This window comes from Corvus hawaiiensis, chromosome 4 (assembly GCF_020740725.1).
Source record: "Corvus hawaiiensis isolate bCorHaw1 chromosome 4, bCorHaw1.pri.cur, whole genome shotgun sequence".
NCBI lineage: Eukaryota > Metazoa > Chordata > Aves > Passeriformes > Corvidae > Corvus > Corvus hawaiiensis.
Window position 1 is genome coordinate 20712425 of NC_063216.1, and position 20463 is coordinate 20732887.

A 20463-nucleotide genomic window follows, 5' to 3' on the forward strand; every position below is an offset into this window, starting at 1 on the left:
GATGCTGCGCGGTCGCGCTGCCATTTGCAGCCGCCGCGGCTCGCAGCGCGCCCCGCGGCCCCGGGAGCTGCGGTCCCCCGGCCGCCGCCGCCCCCCAGCGCCTGCAGCCGCCGGCCGGCCCTCCCCTGCCCCCGCCTCCTCCTCCTTCTCGGCCCCACTGCCCCGCCGCAATGAACCCCCCCGCCGCGGCCGGCGGGGAGGAGACGGGGGCGGCGGGCGGCGGCGGCTGCCGGGGGGCCGAGGGTGGAGGGGAGGCGGCGGGCGCCGCCGGGGTCCCGGAGGAGCCGGGGCTGTCAGCGGCGGACGAGTCGCTGGAGGAGAAGCTGCGGAGCCTCACCTTCAGGAAGCAGGTGTCCTACAGGTGGGTGCCGGCCGGGCGGGCGCCTCTCTCTGGGTGGGGAGGCGGCAGGTGGGTCCGGCGGCGGCGCGGCCGGGCAGCGGTGTGAGGGCAGCACCCTGGAGCCTGAGGGGCTTTTCCTTCGTCCCGAAGCCTGAAAGAGCTCTCCCAGATCGGCTTTCCCTTAAGCCAGCGAGCGACCTGCTCTCAGCCCCGCTGCTGCCGTCAGGTTTAGGGTGCTCCTCCGGCGCGGCAGCGCCAGGGGAGATGGGGACCGTGACGGGGAATGTGGGTGAACTTCAGAGTTGCTCCGAGCCAGAGTCGGAGATCTTGCCCGGGGAATAGGGCTGCCTGTGCGCTTTGCCCTTTTCAGTAAAAGCACAGCCGCCCGTGACCCCGGCGCCTCCGAACGCTCGTTAAGGGGATCGGAAAAGCCTTTCTGGCGGCACCGCTGCTCCCGGGAGGGGTTTCTCTGCGGGAATTCTCCAGGAGTGCAGTGTCCCTCTCCCTGCCTGCTCCCCACCCGCTCTGGCCGCCGTTGCATAAGCCCAGCGGCTGATAAGATAGGGGGGCTGCTGTGCCCAGCACCCCACGCGTGGCTGCGGGCTGAGGGCCACCAGCGGGCAGTTGCCCGGTGCCACATGACCTTCTATGGCCAGCGCAGGACGTTGCTTTCATAATCAGGGTCTTCCGTTTTTATGGCCGTGCATTTACCTCACTGGTCTGATGCCAAATAAATGGGTTTGTTCCTCCTGTAAATACACCTGCGTGAAGGACCCGTCGGTGGGGCTTGTCTGCTCTTCTGTTACCAGCTAGGAGCTGTTAATTACCAGCATCTGCTGAAACGAATTGCTGTCTGAGACGCTTCATGCCAAAAAGTTTTTGAGCCTTACCTAATTCTAGCTGTAGAGCCCCTGTGGAGGCAGCACACCATCAGTAACTAGTGTTCTAGTGTGCTTAGGGATGAGCCCTCTGAGCTGGGAGGGTAGAAAACACAGAGCTGTTACTTGTCTCTGCAGGAAAAGGGTGTCTCTAGCCCCAGGTAAATTAGCTGAAGAATTTCCCCTGCCGTGGGGATGCTTAACGTGCTGTCAATTTACAGCTGGGATAACTTAGGAGCCGGTCTGAGTCTAAGCTTTGCAGGTGGCAGGGCTTAAAAATGATGTAATTAAACACTCTTCGTAGCTGAAGTTTTATATAATACTTGATGTGTGCAGAGGGACTTTTCCCAGCAGTGAGTGTGAAGTTTGGGATGATTCATTCTGGACTCAGTAAGGTGAGCAACGGGAAAATGAAAACTTACTGGACACCTCTGAAACAAACATTACATCAGTCAGCTCTTGGTACTTTTGCACCTCTACCCTGACAATTTCTTTAGCTTGTACCGTTTAGGGGCAACTCCACTGCAGAAAATGGCAAAGTCTGAGGTGAGCTTCTGAGATCAAGTGGCTGCTAACGAGGCAGATTTGCTCACGTGTCTGCTCTTGGGACAGTAGGCAAGGGGTTTGTAATAAGTCTTCTACCTGTTTTTTTGAGGGGAAAGGGAAGAGGAGATACTAAAATCTGTTTTTAATGTTCTGCTCTCTAGATTGTCTTAGAAGTGTGTTAAAGATGTTGGTATTCTTGAAGTTTTCTGCATGGTCATTATTTGTAAGGGCTTCATAATAAATGCTTTTAGGAGAAAACGTGGGGTTTTTTTCCCTCTTCTTTCTCCTCTCCTTCATCTATGCAAGTCCTGAACCTTCAGATACAAAAGCCTTTTCTTAAGCATCTCTTGATGCGTATCACTCACTCTACTTAAGATATGTGCAAGAAAGTACATTTTCTTTGCATCCTTGGATTTCCACACCTTTTCCTGATTTAGAGCTGGTTTCCTACAGATAATATGCACTTTATCATTTATCCATAATGAGAACAATCTGGATAGACAGTAGAGTAAATAACTTCCACAGAGGACCTCCACTGAGTTCTCCACACCCTGCAACCCCAGGCTCTTTAAATTGCTACCATTTCTCTCAGGAAATTAAGGTTGCTGAAATACACTTGCAAATGTAAATGACTATATCAGGTCTAGGAAAACCTATTTACATTGGCACTTGGACTCCCTTATCCACTGGTACAATAGAAATTATTCAAGGCTTCATACAGCCTTTCAAAGAGCTCATTTAGGGCTCTCTATGCAGGTGCATTACACTGCTGTACACAGCCATAGAGCTGTATTTATACATTCAGGAAAAAAACCCCAACAGTTGGAACTTGCTTAAAATAATAAAGATGCATGAAAATTCATGTAAAAAATAAATCTATTGGTGGTAGTTGAAGGAGTGAAATGGGAGGTCAGGGTATTGTTACAAGGGAAAAAAAAAAGGAAGAAAAAACTTCTGCTGTACCAACGTTATTAAACTGTAGTTTGCCTGAGACTGGGCCTCAAATATTATCTTCCTCCCTCCCTTTTGTTTTGTTGTTAAAAAGCAAATGTCTTCAATGTAACACATCTCTAATTAGCTGACATTGTTGTTGCATGCAAATAACCTGTTTGTTTCTCTAGAGCTGTACCAAAACTATGAGTAACATATTCAGAAATCAATGTTTTGTACCGGTGGGGCCAGTAGCTTGAAAAGCAGAAACTGCTGTATTAACTATGCCACGATTTTGTGTAGCAAATACCAACGTAGGCGTGTTTGTCCCCCAGTCAAACCGGCAGGAGGAAAAACTTGCTTTGAATAACACAGATATGCCTCGTGGGGAGCTTGAAAATTCCCGTGCCCTTGCCATATTCCCAGCCTTATCCACCGTGCCCCTGGCGCTCCCCAAAGCTCGGTGTCCGCACCCGAAGCTCTGTTGAGAGCAGAGCTGTGCTCTCCCCGGCACTCTGCTCTAATCACGGCTCCATGCGCGCTGGGGATGTGCCGCTTTCCCGTGCTTCGTGTGCGGGAGCTGGTGGCTTTCCAGCGCGGCTGCCCCTGCGCGTGTCCGTGCGCTGCCAACGCGCGGCCCTCGGGCATCTCCCCGCGCAGCGGAGCGCCGGGCACCCGGAGGGCACGGGAGGCTGCCAGCAGGACCCTGCATCCCTTACCGAGGGGTGTCCTGCGGAGCCTGTCCCTGTGCGGAGCGAGTGACAGCCAGAGAAATCATCTCCCTTCTCAGCCTCACGCTGCTGAGCGAGGCCAGCCGCCCCAGGGGTTGGGTGCTGACATCAGAATGCCAACAGCCAAGCAGCGATTCTTAGCCCTTGATTATTTTACCCTGCAAATATGGGGTTAAGTATCTCCTGCTGAAAATCTGAAATACTGGCTCACAAAATGAAAACTTTTTTTTTAAAAATAAGCTGATAGAACCAAAAGTTCAGTTTCCCGCCCTACTGTGAAAAGATTGGCAAATGAAAACAGAAAAGTGAATTAAATGTGTACATCTGCCAGAGAGAAATGCTTTCTACATTTGGTTCTTGGAGTAGTATTTGCCCCATACATTTCTAGACCCAGCAGAATATTTACAAGATAGTGGAACAGAAAGCAGTGAGGTAATTTTTTTCCCCCTTCATTTGTATTATTTTGTCATTGCAGAATTTATGAGGAACCTCATGGTGTCTTTTAGGTTACGTAGAGATTAAAGTTGCTTTCCTGAAGTAATTCTTGATATAAAGAGAAATTCAGATTATAGCAAAGATGGATGCACTGTAAGAATATTTCCACAATAAAAAGCTAAGGTAAGAGGAAACCTTGGAAATAAAGCATTATGTGGTAGTTTCCTGCAGGTATTTGCAGGTCTAAAATCTAATCTGAAATGCAGTCTTGTAATTTAATTGTTTATGCTTAGAGAAATAGTAAAAGTAACAAATAAATGAATAAAAACCCCAACCAAACAAGAAATCATCCTTTAAAAATCAGAACAAACAACACAATCTAAAAGGAAGAAATCAATAAGGCAAATGGTGTTTAATTTCTTAACTAAATGTTATTTAGAAATCCAGGGAATCTTGATTAGTGGTATTGGAAATAAAAATAAAGTTGTAATTTTTAATGGCCCTCTTGTGAGAGCTCAAGTGGTGTTTGGCATACACTTGTCACTGGAGAGCAGTTTTTCTAGAGAACGTAATTTCGTTTTGACCAACCAGAAATCCTGACTGAGGCAGTGGGTGGCAGGCTTTAGAAGTGTTGCTCGTACGTGAGTCAGGAATTTCCAGATGCGGGGCCATAACGAACCATCTCGGAGTCCTGTGCCGCTAATTGGCAGCGTCCTGGCAGCTCAGTGGTCGTGCCTTGTCTTTGGCAGAGGTGTCTTGCTCCCGCAGGGAATCATGCACTGCCCTTTTGGTAATGGAAGAGGCTGGAGGCACTGGTTTCCCTAGCTCACTGTGCTCCTGGCCACCCAGTTCCACTCGTGGTGGAATGAGTCACCGTGAACAGTCACCATCTCAAATAGGTGGTTTGAGGTTCCTTGGCTGAATTTTCTCCCCCAGTTGCCAAATGAATCTGTTTGGGATGTGCCCTGTGTGCTTTCCCGCCCCTTCCTCTGCAAGCAGAAGCCAAGAATTGAGCTGGCCTCTCCCCCTGCACCATCAGCAAGAACTGCTCCTCTGCCATGGCAATAAGTAACAGGAGTTATAATTAGAGTTGGTTTTGTCACTGCATTTGAAGGGGAAAAAGTTATGGCAAGGAAATTCCAGGAAATCCTTATTACACAAGCCCTGTCATTGTTGATGAGCATATAAGTACCTGAGACTACAGATGGGGACCAAAATAGAAATGTAAACAAAGGTAACATGCTTATTTTTTTGGTTCTTTTATTTTCAGACATGATAGCGACCGTAAAACGCACATCACTTCTCAGTAAATATTAAATATAGACAGGATAGTAGAGGTGCCTCCTATTACTAAGACTTAATTGTTTTATGAAATGTGACAACATTTACTAGTGTACTGTGAAATATCATAAATAATTAAAGCTGAATGACATTTGTAAAAATGAAAACACCCAACACAAGCTTTTGATTGTTTGATTGTGTTGTTTTATTTTACTTAAGTTCCCTTAAATCTTAACACATTCTAATGCTGTAAATGTGTGTGGTTGTTCTGCATGAAAATGATGGATAGATTTTTATCTTCTACCAAATGTCAAGGAAATAATTCTCACACTCTGGCCTAATCTCAGAGGATCTGTGTGCAACTGTCTTTGTTAGAAGTGGTGGGTAGGTACTGTGCAGTCCTGTTACCACCCACTCGTGTAACAGGAACTCGATTTACTTTGTCACCTAAGACTTTCATCACCATTTTGTTTCCTCCCAAAGCAGATTACTGGATGTTTTTGGTACATGAGGGGGCTTTCATGAAGCTATTTGATTTATAAAGCTTTGAGGTGGAAACTCTGTGCTGCAGCAAAATGCAGAAAAATGCTAGGATAGTCAGAAAGAAGAATTCTGCCATGGGAAAATCAAGTTGACATTTAAGGTTCCCTCCTGACATTGAGTTGTGGCTGCCAGTGTGGCCATCAATGTCTCTATGTAGCACAAAGTAAAGGGGACAATCTTTGAATTTAGAGTGTGTCTCACATTCTCCCTTCTGTATCTGGGCTTAGCAGCACCTCACAAAAGAGGTGTTGTGAGTGGTAGCTCTGACTAAAATTACACATGAGCTGCAATGGAATTATGCACATAGTCAGAAGGAGATAAGTGCATCACTGATCTGAATGGGTGAGCCTCTGTGAGCACATAATGAAGCTGTTGTGTAGCACAGGCACGGACCTGTATGCTCAGATTGCCCTGCAGGTGGAAAATTTCATCGTGTAAAAAGTGCTGAATCAGGTGCCACATAACTTTGATGAAGTGGAAAATCACTTTTGTTCTTTCTGGTCCTTTGGAATAAATGAGCAGGTAATCAGTTCTGCTCTCCCGGGTCACTCATGGGGCTCATGAAATTATTTTCTTGAAGCCTCACCAGCCTTTTGACAGATTTGTTTGTTTGGGGTTTTTTTTTTTTTTTTTTGTTTGTTTTGTTTTTTAATTAAAAAATATTTTTTATTTGGCAACTTGGCTGAGTTTTTGGGAAGGAGATGTGTATAGGCAACAATCTTCTGTGCTCTTTCTGTTCCTTTACTGGTACGTGCAGCAGAGCCTGGGCATGAGATACACACGTGACAGTCAGACAAAGGATTTCACTGATGTTAAGGAAAAAGAGGAATGGGGGAAAGAATAATAATAAAAAAATGGTCAGGAATGGCAGCCTCACATCTTTGTATCCCCTTCTAGTTACAGAACTGTCAGTGAAAAATTTTGCCTTGGAAAAGAAAGGATGTAGAATGTTGGAGCTCTTTTTTTATCTCACTTTACAAAGTTGTTGTTTTGCTTTTTTAAAAGCTCTTTGTAAGTGGAAGTGGTGCATGATCTCAAGTGTATTTGACATGTTCACCCACATGTCCCAGTGTTGGTTTGGGGAGGTTTTTTTTCACCTTCCTTCTTTTAGTTTTTGGATGATTCTATGGTTTGTTGCTCTCAGCAGAGAAAAGCTGTGTGGGACTGGGTATATTTGGAAAAAAAGTGTTAAGAGTACCTCTAGAGAGCCTCTGTGTGTGTGTGTGTGTGTGCGTGTGTGTAGGGAGACTGTAGAGGCCTCCATATGGGTTAGTGCTGGGTATTTGGTGTCTGTGTGGTTAAGGTGATGGCCTTTCAGGGTGGAGAAGGTGTATGGTGGGACATGGGCACGAAGGACTTTGCTGTGTGTTTTAAAAGGTGCAGCCTTGTGGGAAAACCATCTGTGCTTTCATCAAATAACTGCTGGGCCTTCTGTGGGCTCAGAAATGTATACCAGGGTGTGTTGTGTGTTTGTGGGCTTTGGTGCATGCTCTGTGTAAATATCCAGGGACAGAGATGAAGTGATGTCATTATGTTGCTAATTCCAATGTATGGTGTGTGGGTTTTCAGCCCTTTTCTGTCCTTTCCTCTGAGGTAGTACATGTTTATGCATATAAGATGTTAATGTGCTTGCTCATGGCGAAGGCCACGGGTCTGATGGAAAGTGCAGGGCCCAGAGCCGTGTCCCAGGCTTCCAGGCACGTTTCTCTCTCTTTCAAAGCCCCCAGGTCTCTCTGGATTCACTTCTAATTTCTGTCTGTACTGTGTTTTTCCCTTCTGTTTTCCTGTATCTCTTGGTGAGGATCTGCTGGGTACAGTTGCTTCCCTGGTGCCATGTTGTGCCAGCCCCTGGATTCTCCTGTTACCCTTTCTCTTGGGATGTTGAGCTCCTGGTGTGGCTGTTTCTGATGCACGTGCAGCCCACTTCATGCTGCCAGCAGGGAAATTGATTGCCTTTCAGCCAGCTCATAAAAGCTTTTTTTTTTTTTTTCTACCTAGAAACTTGTCTTTTGTGTTTTGCCTATAAAGGAATTCCAGGAGGATTTTGTCGGTGAAGATTAAGATGTGTGCAGTCCTCACACCAGCACCACCTTGTCTAATGTGTTGGCTGCTGTGCGCCACAGATTGGCACAGACTGTCCAGTCTGTGCTTGAATCTGTCTCTGAGTAAAACACTAAGCTTGGGATGACTGTGGTTAGGAAAAAAAAGGTTTTTCTGCCTTAAATTTCACTAGAATTTTTTTGCTTATAAAAGACCACATTCCCCCATCTTAGTCTGCAGAAGAGATCCACAAATGAAGTAGGAGACTGTGTAGTGTCAAGGAAGAGGCTGTTTGCTTTTTGACTCCAAAAAAATCTATTGTGCTGGTTAGAGCAGCACAATAGAGCATTAGGAAAAGAGCACTTTTCCTAATGGGAAAGTGCTACTTCATAATTTGGTTCATCCAACTTTCTTTTTTTTTTTTGAGAGGTTGTAGCATGAAATTCTACCTACAAAGTTTTCCAGCTCACCCTACCTCAAACTACAAAGTGTAATTCTTGCCCATTGGACGTTGTCTCAGCTTTTTCCACCTGTAGGGCTGCAATCTGTGACAATACAGAACACAGGCAGTGTAGGGGCTGAGTCTTTGTAGACAGGCTCTGAGAAACAGAGGGAAAGGAACATAAAGTGACTTATTTTAGAGTGCAGATGGAGTCCGTGGGAAAAAGTGGGAACAGATCTTCAACTCTAGCACTTAGAGTAAGACCTCTCATCCAGGCCAAAATGAGACTGGAAGAGAAATGGATTGAAACCACAACTTTTGGTAAAAACCTGAAAGTTGGGGGAGAGGCAGAGGACAACTGTGCATGAATATTATAATTTGATCTTGCTTAGAGTATAATGTACCCAAATATACCTAAAGGGGGCCTACAGGAAATCTGGAGAGGAGCTCCTTGAAAGGGTGGGTAGTGACAGGACCAGGGATAATGGCTTTAAAATGAAAAAGGATGGGATTAGACTAGATTCCTGTTAAGAAGAAATTCTTTCCTGTGAGGGTGGTTAGGCACTGGAACAGGTTGCCCAGAAAAGCTGTGGATGCCCCATCTCTGGAAGTGTTCAAGGCCAGGTTGGATGGGGCTCTGAGCAAGCTGGGATAGTGGAAGTTGTCTCAGCCTGAGGAAGGGGTGTTGGATCAAGATGATCCACAAGGTCCTTTTCAAACCAAAGCATTCTTTGAGTCCACGAAGTTTTGCTTCTGACTTCTTTCACTGAGCATGTGAGAGGGTTCATTTTTAAAGAGCTTCAGTAGCCTGAGGCTGCCACAGGGCACTAAGTGGTTCTTCTGAATGTCTCAACACCTTCAGCTAACTTAGTGAAATGTCTCAGCATAAAGGTGGGGAAGAGGCTGAGGGAAAAGGGAAGGATTTGTTAGGTGGTTCTGAGGAATGAATGATCACTAACTGCTATGCTTGTGACAAAGGAAGCTGGTGCAGGGCTGACCTTGTCTATGCTCTGGGATTGAGCATGGTATTTCCCAGTACCTGTTTATGCTGCATTTTTGAGGAAGTTTAGTGGTTTGAAGTGCTTGTGCTAGAAAAACCTTGGTAATCAGGTCCCAAAACTTTCAGTCCTGGATTTCCATTCCACTGCAGCTCTGAATGGCACTGCCAGAATCCCTTTCCATTTAACAGCTGTTTGAAAGCTTAGTTAGATTCAAAACTTACAGCTCCTAATGGGAAAGTGCTATTTCATAATTTGGTTCATCCAACTTTTTTTTTTTTTTTTTTTTTGAGGGGTTATAGCATTAAATTCTACCTACCAAGCTTTCCAGCTCACCGGCCCTACAGACTGCTTAACACTAATCCCTGCTGCTGTAGACAAATGGCCATGCAGTCAGAGAGAAGGGAGGTGTGTAATTGTGCTTGGGATTGAGGCATAATTGAACACATCGTTGCTCCTCCTGTGGCTAAGCATGAGAGATGAGAAGATGTAGGATTCTCTTCCCCCCAGGCTGCCAATAAGGTGTGTACCATCAGCAATGAGGTCACTCACTGGCAGTGGGGAATGGTGCTGCAGGCAGCCCTATAACCTCAGCTGGGCTATGGATGCATTGCAGAGATAAATGATATTGATGCTTTTGGTTGTCTGACTCTGTGCAAGAGCTCTTGGAGGAGAGATGTGGGCTCCTTTTCAATGTCCAGGGACTTGGAGGAAGGTGCTTAGTGGTCAGAGGTGTGGGTAGTGGGAATGTGGTGGGTGAATACTTTGTCTTGCTTTTTAATATCCTTTTCAGATTTATTCAAAATTATCCATTCCTCCCTCGCTGTTACTAAGGAGCTTGTGTTTAATATGTACATCTAAAATATGTACATATTAAGGCTATATGATACAGAAGTGTTTGGGGGTATGAGCTGGTGCTTTTTAAAGAAGGAGAAGAAAATTATCATGTTTAATAGAGACGTAATTGTTAGAACCACTATGGTTATGTAGAACTCGCTTCAATATTTGTAATTTCACCAACTTCAAAGTATTTCAAAATTGTAAAATTTGTTTCAATATTTCTAATTTCTTTCAAATGTTCATGAGTTTTGCTTGTCATAAAAACAAATAGCAAAGTTCTTGGTAGTCAGATTATATTTCTTCTAAATTGTGTGACTCATCAGGAAGCTTGACCCACTGGGGAGCATTTTCCAAGTGGGGCAGGGATTAAGCTTCAATTGCACAGATTCATCAAAGATGATGAGTCGAACACCTTAGAATCCCTCTGTGCTCTGAAACTGCTCCCTGATGTGTAATATGCAGGAGAGAGGACTGCCTGTGATGCTCTGAGAGGTGCCATGGGGTTTCTGGGCACTGTAGGAGAGGGTGAGGAAGCAAAATAGCTTTAAAGCCTGTTAGCATTAAAAGATGATGAGAAAATACCTTCCTGTCATCACTTTATTTCATTAGGTTGCTAACGAGTTTCCTCTAGGGATGGTAATGGGGTAGTTCTGATGCTTTTATCCAATTAGTGAGTGATCCCAGGAGTATATCCTTTTGTTGTGAAAACACATCGAGGTTCATTCCTCCTGGAGCATTGCATCCTGCAGGTGCTCTGAAGGCAATGAAATGCCATGTGAAGGTGCATGCTAGGCCAGGTCCTTCGTTATTAATTGCTGATGTTAGCCCAATCTATGGTTTTGAGATGGAGCCCTAGAGGGCAATGGACTCTCCTGTGAAAGTAAGTGAAATGCCAAAGATGTGAATAAAGTTTCACTCTCAGTGTTGAGGTTATTTGTAAGTTGAGACACTGAGAGAATTCGCATTTTAAAAACCCTCATGTAGATAGGAAGCAGAAGATAAGTGCCTTTGATGCTGCTGCCTTTAGGGATATCCAGCACCAGTGCCTTGCCAGCTGCCTGTGCTCGTAGGAACCTTTGCTTCTGGCGCTACGGCCACCTCCAGGTTTTAGCTTGATTTGAAATGACATTTCAAATGAAGAAGGAATTAGCAGCAGTACTGATGCAGCTGACATGTTTGGTTGTGGGTGGCCTTCCATTAGTGAAAAGAGCTTGAACTATTCCTTGGTTTTCATTTTTGTCTCTGCAGGTAGCCAGCAGTTGAAATTTCTCTTGTAGGGCAGTATATCCCTGGCCAGTGTCTACCATGAGAGAATTTATGTCTTTCTATATCTTTTGGTTGCTCTCTGCCCTTTTAATTCTGTAATTTTCCTCTGTTGCCCTGCCTTCACCGAGACACCAGTGCTCTGTGTTATTTATATACCTGGGGCTGTGCAGTGCATGGTACAACGGACGAAGAACACGGAATTATATGAACACTGGGATTCACATTCTACAAGGTTAGATTTAAGTTACTGAGGTTGCTCAAACAGTTTTTTCCTGCCTCCAAGGTTAGTGTGAGCTTTTTAGTGCAGTGTTTTATCTCTGATTCTTTACCATCAAGATGCCCATAAGCTGCCTCCTTTCCCCTTTAGAGTTGCAATGTAGGGAGTTTCCAGGCCCTGCAGTGGTAGGCTGTGTTGCAGAGGGGTTACATGCTCTTTTAAAGTGTAATTGGAATAGAGACTGTTTTTTGACTCCTTCCTGTTTGTACAATGCAAACCTACGGCAAAAGTAAGAGGTACTACTTACCCTCTCCAGCTTTTCAGCTTTTACTTTGTTCAGCTTTTTCAGGTATTGAAGGAATGCGGAGAGGTGTCTGACAAACCCCACTGATGCATAATGAACAGTGCTGGAGCAGGCTCACAGTGGGTTGGGTACAAGGTAGTGCTGTGATGCTTGCCTGGGCTCTCTTTAGGCTTTGTGAATCTTGATTCAGCCTGGACAGCAAACAGCAAAACAGTGCTTTTCATTTCCTTGAGTGTGATATGGACCATGTCATCGTTTGATAAATGTGCTGTGTTCCAGAGTGAACAGCAAAATTACCGAGTGTCGGGTTATTTGGCCTCTGTCTTGGCAGCATTTTGCTTCTCTTTTTTCAGCAGAGAGGAGAAGGATGAGTAATGTTGGCTGTGATGCTGGGGCAGCTACAAGTTGGATTGAGACCAATGAAGCAGTTAAGATGCTCCCTCACAGATTTTACATATGGTGTTTAGAAACTGCTGCCCTGATGGTCTTCAGTCTAGTGGCCTAGGAGTGGCAGCTCTTTCCCCAAGAACTCCCTTACCAATCAAACCTTAATCCATTTGAGAGGGAGAAAAACCATAACCTTCAGCAGGGATGGCTTCTGGCAGCCTGGCTGGCTCTGGTGCCCTCCAAAGGGAGGGCTGGCAGAAACATAGCTTTTCTGCTTTCCAGAGGAGATCCTACATGTCATTTCCTCTGGGAATAGCCTGGGCTTTCCCAGTGCACAGCAAGCTGCTGTCCAGACCCCAGACTCTTGGGGATGTGATGGATATGAACAACGTAAGCCAAGCATTATGTAGGTTTATCCAAGCCCGTGGGCAGTCTCAAGCCAGAAGCACTCTAAGAAATGCTGTCCAGGGCAGGACAAACCCAGAGAAAGTGTTGTATGACCTCCCCTCTTAAAGAATGTGTTTAGAAAAACCTCATATATGATAATCTTTTTTGGTGGCGTTTGTTTTTATTTTGAGTAGAATAAATTCAGCTAATTCTTAATTTTTTTTTTTTTTAATGAAGGGCGCAAGGCTGAGCTATCTCTGGCTGCAACTGGAAGAGGTGTTTAATATGACACACAAGTAATTTTATTTCCTCATATGTAATCTTCTAGAGTCACCTATTCAAGAGGAAGGCATGTATTCTTTACAATTTTTGCCTCGTGTCTGGTGAAAATGTGAGGGATCAGATAGCAGGGAATTTAAAAGAAAAACCTAATCTAATCCCTTGGTTGGGCAATATGATATTTTGTCCCTAATCCCTGGATTGCTCAGTACACTCTTCTCCCCTTACCCCCACCTCCTTTGTGCAGAAAGGAAAGCACGGAAATGTAATTCTGCCATCAGCAGATGATGGGTTGAGGCTGTCTTTTTCCTGCCCATACAATAGCTGCTTACATTTCCCATTTCCCTTCTTTCTGAAGAAAGGCTTTGCTTTTGCTGTTTATATTAGTACCTGGTCCAGTAAGCCACAGTTGCTGAGCCCGAGTGCGGGGGCTCCTCTCCTTTCACAGCTCATGCTATTTTTCTGTGGGAAGAGAAGATAAGATGACTAATTTGGGGAGAGAGAGAAGGAAGAAGGGAGCTGACCTGTGGCTTTGAAAGTGCTGGGTTCATTCCTCCTCATTTCCTAATTGGTAGGGGCTGTTGTCTGCTCAGGGAGAGGTGCCGTGCAGACCAAGGCAGTGAGAGCTTCCATCACATGCCGATTATACCCCTCTTCTGACTTAGCAGAAAAAGAAGGTAATTCACTTTCTTTTCAGTCTTTGGCCCTAGTCCTAGGATTGCTCAAGTCTTTTGCTTCACAAAAACTGGAGATCATCCCATTTTACATGTGAAGTGCCAAGATACCAAATGGCCTTGCCTTTCTGCCACCAGTGATGTTATTTTACTATCCTTTGCAGCTGTGCATCTTATCAGTTATAAAGCTGAACTTTACTGTCTCCTGAAGAGTATGGATGTGGGCCTGCTCCATGTGTCTGCTTCTCCCATCTGCTTGTGCTGGGAGCTGTAGGTGACAAAAAAAAGATTTGATCATTTCAGCCCAGTCAGAGTTTTAGCTGACCAAAGATCGGCTTCTCCAGTGGGTCACCAGCAATTATGAGACAAGGAGAGGAAGGAAGGGTGGTGCACGCTTAAAGTGCACTAGGTGATGCTTTGTAACAGTAAATTTTACAAGCTTGAAAGAAGCCATTAGGCATATGAAATGCAGAGAGAAAAAAAAGGGGGAGGAAATGATCTGGGAGAGCAAAATCCACACTCAACTTTACCTGATTTGATGCAATGGCTGAAAAAGAGAAAGATGTGGATTTTTCTCCTGTAGGAGATGCAGCTTGCTGTCTCATGAGGCTGTTCCCTGGCAAGCCAGCTCTCCTGCCCACTCTGCATCATGAGGATCATGTGCAGAAAACATGGTGTTCTCCTGGGTTTTGCTGTGTCTGAGCTGTGCCTGCACAGCAGCCCCTGATTCTGCATGGTAGCCCCTTTCCCAGCCATCCCTACCCAAACACAGTGGGAGCTTTTTGTTTCTGATTCAGTCACTTTGCAAACAGTGTCACAATTTGTCAGGTGCTGAGCATGATATTTGCTTGATGGAAATGTTGGTCCTATTGTGAATCAACCCTAACAGCTTCTCGCAGCGAGGTTGTAAGACAATGAGACAAATTTACTACAGAGGCAGACAAAGCAGCTTCTATTATGTGTGGAACCACAAATAATAGGAGCAGAAATGAAAACCAGTGAGAATATCTTTGTGTTGGGTGGTTGCAGGCACAACAGTGCGCGTCAGCGGCTGGCTCGAGTGACGAAGGTGTTGGGGACAGCCAGGTGAGCCCGGAGGGCTCGTGCCTGGTGTGGCTGAGCTGGGGGTGTGTGCTGAAACACAAAGAAGATTTCAAAGCCATTCTGTGAAGAGTCTGCTCAAACAGGGAGGCAGTGGGAAAACACATTTGTTTCTTAGAACAGTGACCTTTCACTCATCCTAAGAAAGCCGGGCGTGAGGTAATACTTGTGAAGGTACCACAATACATACATTCACTTGTAACTCCAGTCTTCTCTAGTGGAGAAGGGTAGCTTAAAATCTCCCAGGGGAATATTCTCATTTTAACATTTTAATTTTGACATAATATTTTCCAACTGAAATCTTCTGGGGAAGATGTTGATTTGTTTAAAAAAGCCTCCCAACATGACCAATATATTTATATCTTCATCTTGTAAGTGAAATATAGAATGGTTGATATTATGGCTCCTTTTGTTCATGCTGAGTTCTTTTTTTCACTCTGATTCAGAAGAGAAAAGTGATTTTGTTTTGATTTGAAACATGAGAATTTCCCAATGAGTGTGCTGCATTCTGGCAAGCCAAAGTTGTTATTTGGAGTGTTTGTGAAACTGTCTTGGTCACGATTCATTTTTTTGTGATAGAAATGTGTTGTAATAACCATGGTCAGCCCTACCACACTTAGCCTCTTCTGAGCTACCAGAGACTGAGCAAACAAGGAAGATGAATTGGCCTCTGATTGCTAGCAGGAGCTTCTTGATGTCATGATTAAAATATGTTATCAGAGTAATACTGAGTGGTGGATGGCCATCCAAATTTTTACAGCTGAAGAGGGAGGTTGTTCTCCAGGGATGTCTGAAAGCTGAATGTACATCAGGTGTACGGTTAACGGTTGGCTTTTTCCTTCTCTTTCTGAGAACGTTCTGTATCTGGGAGTCTTTCTCTGCAGCTGCTCATGGAATGTAACTGGTTAGTAGAGAGCCAAGTAGTCACTTACTGGCAACAACTCCTGTCTTACAGAGAGAATGAAAGTGATGTCTGATGTTAGTCTGAAAAGTCTTCTTCCCTCAGGAAGTGTTGACCTGCTCTTTAGCCATTTCTGCTGCTCCTTTCTGAGCATGGAGCAGTTGGACCAGCATTTACCCTGTCTCAGGGAGGGGGTACCAGGGTGTTGGATCTTGGCAGGATGATGGTCTCTCCCACCATGCTCTGGTTGCTGAGCACCACAGTGTGCTTTCCTCAACAGGGCGAGAATTTTGTACAAGTCAAATTTCCGTGGGATTTGGCTCTCTGGACTGAGGAGCTCCTATCCAACTGGTCTGGGCAGCAGAAAAGAATGACTATGTGGGGAGGGTTAATGACAATCTTCTGTTCAAGACCGAAGGGTTTTTGGTAACTGCAGCCTGGCAACAAATATAAGAGATAGGCAAAATAGCAAGGCAGCGTTTGTTATAGTAAATTATGTCTGGACAAGGGATTGCTGAATTGTCAGCCACAGAACAGTGTCTGCTTGTACTGCTTTTGCTGTTCCAGACATATATCTCCCACAGGATTTAAGAACTTTCTTGGGAAGAGACCATGTGAATGTGCAGTTCTTGCCATTAAGACTAATGCATTTCCTTCTAATGGCTCTGCTGTGATGAATCAGTCCCCACGTGCACGCCTTGGTGGTTGGTGTCACGCCCTGCTGGCTCTGGAAAAATTGTGAGTACTGGTATGTGTGAAGAAGTCAGTATGAGGAGAGGAGGAATTATTCCTGAAGGATAATTTCAGGCTGGGGAGACTACCTACCCCTACTCAATGGTCATTAGCACGTGAGAGAGTCTTCTCCAGAGGACCATTTTGCCAACATAATTCTGGCTCCAAATTGTCCTCTGGAAGAGCCCATTTCTATTGACTGCAGGCAGTCCATGGAAAGCAGTTTCACAAAGCTAAAATTAGTTTTTATGTGGACCCTTCCTATGAACACGATGAATAGATGTATATGCTTGTTAGTGTTCCACAAATGTTTCCAAACAAACAAACAAAAAAAGGCAATATATAGAATTTTTCTTGCAAAAAGTTTTTTTTTAAGTGGGTTTTTTTGTTGCTGTTGTTGGGTTTTTTGGGTTTTTCTGGCAAGATATAAATCTGTCTTGAAGTGGAAGTGGTGACTTCTTTTAGTGGATGCTGGCAAGTATGTCAATTTTATAAAGTGCTGCAATATCTCTACAGCCAAATAGAGACGTTGCCATTTTGCCTGCTGTGACCTGCATCTTGAAAATGAACTGCTTTGCCAGCTGCAAGGGCAGCTGGGAGCCACTTGTTCTGTGATTTGGTCCTAGTGCAGGACGTGAAAGTAAATCTCTTCCCTCTCTGGGGTATATATATATATATATCTATATATATCTATATATAAATATATCTAGGGGTGCACATTTGTTGTGTGTTTTGTGAGCTACAATAGATTGCCTGGAAAGTAAAATGCATGGATTGCCCATGACTGCTGGTCTCTCAGGATTGTTCTTTAATGGTTCAAAGACAGCCCTGGCTGCTGAAAGAAGCATGTGTTAGAGGAGGGTTGGGCAGGTGCCTCTGTGCAAGTCCTGATGTTATTCTGTGGGACAGCCCCTTTTTTGGTGAGCTTTGCTCTTAGCTTAACATTTGCTGTTCCTCTAATTCATTTACCTTGCCAGAATGGCACAAACAAAACCTGCAGTGGGGAAGGAATGGGGACAAATCATCTTTATTGTGAATATGTGACACCTCCAGCTGTTGATGATGTGCTGAATGGTACCTGGGTGGCTGATATTTGACCTCTTTATTCGTTTTACATTTTTCTTTCTTTGGTTTGTTGGGAGCCTGAAAAGCTAGAGATGAAATGAAAAAGGACTAAAGAAGGGTAAATCACTTCAGGCATTCAAGTGTGTTTGTGATTATTCTGCAGGAAGAGAGATGACAGACTGTGGTTATTTGGCTTACAAGTAGAAGAAAATATGATGAAATAAGTGAGCTCAGGGGCTTTTTCTTTACTTGCCATACATGATTGTTTTGTGTGTGTTTAATAGGGACTTCAGTGCTGCAGCAAATCATTGAAGGGAAGTATTCAGTAGAATCCAAAGAAGGATTAGGTTTTTATAGGAAAATGAATTGCATTTGTAGCAAGTCTGACTACTGAGTACCCACAATGTCACTGGAGCTGCCAATGGTTTCTTGCTTCAGGAGGTGAGAATGTGACCTGGAGGGGCAGGAAAGGGAGTGTCTGTGCACTGCAACTTTCCATCCTTCACTGAGTACATGCCACTGCCTCTGTTTCTGTCTGCCTTGCCCTAAAATACCAGGTATTGGTGGGATATTGAGCAGAGTTCTTGAACTCACGGGGCAGTGATTTGATCGGGCGTGACAGCCGCTAAGGACCTAAACAAACAGCAAAGAAGCTGATTCTGTTCCCCTATCTAAAATTCTAATCTTGTTTGTGACATCATAATTGGTTGCCATAGGGACAATTATGGTGTCATAAAAAAAGGATTAATGAGGAGTTTAAGTGAGGATTAAGCAGCTGGAACAGATGAACTTTTTAATAACTCCTGCCTTCTCTGAAAGCTACTGTTTTGTGCATAAAAATATAGCTCCAAATAAAGAATGATGGGCTGGATGAAAGTAAACATGCACGGAAGGAGCTGTTATGCATCTGAAAGAATATTGCTCTAAGCTTCTGGGGTCTATCAGGATGCTGCACTGTCAAGGAAATCTCATCCATGCAGAGAAATGCTAGAATGAGCAACAGATCTCCTGTCTCATGTGGACTTTTCCAGGTGTGAAGCTCCACAGTTTTTGATTTCTGTCCATCTTTTTTTCATGTATTTAAACATTAAAAGCTATGTGTACTTGGGGTTAATGTTCCACTGTAGTTAGTTTAGAAAATAAATACGAGGGAAGTGATAGGTAAAAGATAAATGAATTTTGATGCAACTTAATTTATTCATTTGTGAGGGTGCTTAAAATTTTAGTGGCTTGTCTGTTTGGAATTGGTTTTGTCAAGAAAATCAGGATTCCTGGACCTAGCATGCTTCAGTATAGATCATCTGATGCTTTAGTTTTGCCTGTGCTATAAAAGCTAGGAGGGCTACTTAATGGAGAGCTAATTAGGCAAACAGGATTCTTGTGCCCAAGCTGACAGGATCTGAGCTATTTTATTAAATGACTAGCTCACACAAATTTTCCATGCTGCTGATTGTATGCGATTTGTAAAGCAAAGTTTTGAAAAAATCTGAATTGTTTCTGCAGCATGAATGTCTGTGCTGGCTGCTTTGTCCTCTCGAGGGCTCTTGCATGTTCCCTCAAAGCCAGGCAGGCTCTGCGTGGCTCCGCAGCTCTCGCTGCTGTTTGCGCTCTGACCTGACCCGCTCTGGCAGCAGTGTTTTAGCAGAAGGGCCATCAACAAGGATTATTAATATATGACGGGGTGGAAAAGTCGTGTGAATAGCACTGGGGATGGACTCCATGGCAAGAAACAACCTGAGGGCTCGTGCGTGGGTGTCAGTGCTTTGTTTTTTCTCTTGCTCTTGTGACATTTGCTTATCTCTTTCTGTCTCCCTCCTCCTGGTTCTTCTTGGTGCGTCTGTTATGAGCTGGAGAGGAATGGCTGTTTCTGCCTGCATGGGAGGGGAAGCACAGGGCTCCTGTGAAGGGAATCACAGTTTTCTGGGCATCCAGCTCTCTTTCTTATTGCCATGATGGTGGTCTTTGTTGTGGCTGTGGAGTGAGAACAGCTCTGTTTGGTTGTTGGTGCTGAGCGTTGGAGCAGAGCTGCTCTTGCATCCATTACTGAAGTGCATGGGAATCCTTACCAGAATGCACAGGCTGGCAGGCACTGACTTGTGTTCCTGTGATGTACTCCTGCTGGGATTGCCTTCTGCCTTGGGGTGCTGGTGGCAGATGAGGTTGGGCCTCTGTGGCCCTGGCTCTGCTCTTGGCTGCTGCATGCTGAGAACAAGCCTCTCTCTGAAGCATTTTCGGGGAACAATGACAAACTCTGGGGACTTGTAAAGTGGTTTTCAAAACCCTGTACATACATTAATCTCTGCAGCACCACTGGGATGGCAGAGGACAGGCTGTTCTCTTACTGCAGGAGATGAAATTCAAGAGTAAAGGTTAAACTATGAATTTTCCAGATGTTTGTAGAGGTGGAACAGTCCTTTCAGAGTACCTGCTCAGGGACACATGAGCTTGGGGTACCTAAGAGGCTTTCTCTGATTTTTAGGCAGGCTGAAGGTTTTACCACCATTATAAGGATTTCTGTGGGTATAATGCCAATAGGTTTGGACGCTCTTTCATTGGCTGCTGCCTCCTTAATACAGTCTTTCAGTTATCTCTTCTCTCCCAAAGTCTTTGACCTTCATTCCTCCTGGATGAAGCAGCCCAGTGTACAGCATTTCACCTCAATCTGCTCTTGTGCCCCCAGGCAAAGGATTTGCTGGCCAAGGATCCAACCCTGCTGTTTTGTAATACTTTGGGAAGAGGAGTTTATAACTGGCACGAGCTGTGCTTTGGCTAGTCCTGCCCTCTAAGGCAGTGATACTGAAATCAGCTAGAGAACAAGATTTTTAACACAAATGGAAGTATTAGAAAGCAGGCATTTTTTATAACAGCACTGGACACATCAAGGGGATTTTTCCTCTAACTGAATATGTGTTGTGAAATTTTACAAGAGGGTATTTATTCCATCATGATTAAACATATTCATTATAACATATTTACTAGCTAATACACAAGCACCGCTTTTCCTAGAATTAATTTATTACATGCCTCTGCCTCTTACTGGAAGTCCTCTTATGGTCCTAGAGGGTCATCTAAAGGGGTCTCTGGTGGTCATATTCATTGAGAGCCCCCAATACCGTGATGACCTTGTCTTGTACTTACTTCTCTTA

The 20463-nt window shown here is 44.6% G+C and overlaps 1 protein-coding gene across 7 annotated transcripts in view; it reads left to right on the forward strand.

Moving 5' to 3' along the window:
• Positions 1–240: 240 nt before the first annotated feature.
• The window catches only part of DGKI (diacylglycerol kinase iota), a 214091-nt gene continuing 193868 nt past the window's right edge, over positions 241–20463 (forward strand). For 2 of the 7 annotated variants that reach the window (XM_048300143.1, XM_048300144.1), the window contains exon 1: positions 242–361. The gene's annotated coding sequence lies outside the window, so the exon portion shown is untranslated. Of the gene's footprint in view, positions 362–20463 lie in introns of all 7 variants that reach the window. The other 5 variants (XM_048300146.1, XM_048300148.1, XM_048300151.1 and 2 more) reach the window with 4 other exon arrangements.